The sequence below is a fragment of the Aplysia californica genome, unplaced genomic scaffold (genome assembly GCF_000002075.1).
Source record: "Aplysia californica isolate F4 #8 unplaced genomic scaffold, AplCal3.0 scaffold00244, whole genome shotgun sequence".
NCBI classification, from domain to species: Eukaryota; Metazoa; Mollusca; class Gastropoda; order Aplysiida; family Aplysiidae; genus Aplysia; species Aplysia californica.
Window position 1 is genome coordinate 251,151 of NW_004797514.1, and position 1,510 is coordinate 252,660.

Here is a 1,510-nt window from a genome sequence, read left to right on the forward strand (position 1 = left end):
AACAAAAAGACCGAGACGCTTACTCTATAAAAATTATCACCACACGGAAATCGACCTCGATATTTCTGCCTGCGGTGACGTAGCATCTAACCGTTACGGTAGAGACGAACTAAAAATAATAGATAGAGGTAAACAAAACTAGTTCCGAAATATTTATATGGTATGGCACAAAACAAAATTTTCTTCAGACCAGTAGATTTAAAGGCTTTTTTTAAAAACAAAATGTTTGCTTTTGTTTAAGTCAGACAAACAATACAAACTTCAGAAATATTCTTTGCAAGTTTGAGACACCACTCGTTGCCTTTCATTCTCCCACTAAACGAAACACATTCTAATATCTTTAGAAATCCCTTTTAAACTAAGAGGCCTCAAGGGTCTCTAAAAACAAACAACAAAACAAACAAACAATAAACAAAAGCAGGCCAAGACCCCGGTTCTCCCTTCCTGACCCTCTAAGACATTATCAAAACAGCGCAACAATGCCGTAACCACAGACTGAAAACTTGAATCACTTCCCCCGCCAGCCAGCCCGGTACATAATAGACGCTGAGCTGTTGGCATGTCTTTGATGCAAGCCGCCGTGGTTACATCATACGCAGTTTGCTCCCCCTGTCTGAGCATTTCACCAGATGGCACAAGCTCACTAGCAGTTACCAGACAATAGGACAATAAGAAAACGTCAGGCATGAAATCCAAACTCAAGCAATATTTCCAGAGTATAAAGACAGGTTTCTTATTTTTTCTTCCTTTAAAATAATCATTTAGAATAAAAGAAACAGAAGAGTAAAACTAGTTTTTAAATTATGTGTATGTTATTGCAACAAACATTTTCTTTTCAAACTGGTAAATTTAGAATTACGTTAGTCATAAAAAGAAAACAATTGCTCTATCTTATGTTTCAGCTAGACAAACAAAACTGACTTCAGAAATATTTTTGGCAAATTTAAAAGACCTAACTGATAGCCATTCATTCACCAGAGAAATAAGGCACAATATTCAAACATTTTTAGAAATCCCTTTTAAACTAGATGGTCCCAAGTGCCTCTAAAAAACAACATAAATAAACAAACAAACAATAAACAAAAGCAGGCAAAGACCCCTGTTCTCCCTTCCTGACCCTCTAAGACATTATCAAAACAGCGCAACAATGCAGACTGAAAACTTGAATCACTTCCCCCGCCAGCCAGCCCGGTACATAATAGACGCTGGGCTGTTGGCATGTCTTTGATGCAAGCCGCCGTGGTTACAACATACGCAGTTTGCTCCCCTTGTCTGTGCATTTTACCAGATGGCACGAGCTCACTGGCAGTTACCAGACAATAGAGCAATAGGATAACGCCAGGCATGAAATCCAAACTCAAGCAATATTTCCAGAGTATAAAGACAGGTTTCCTATTTTTCTTCCTTTAAAAAAATCATTTAGTATAAAAGAAATAGAAGAGTAAAACTAGTTTTTAAAGCATGTGTATGTTATTGCAACAAATATTTTTTTTTCAAACTGGTAAATTTA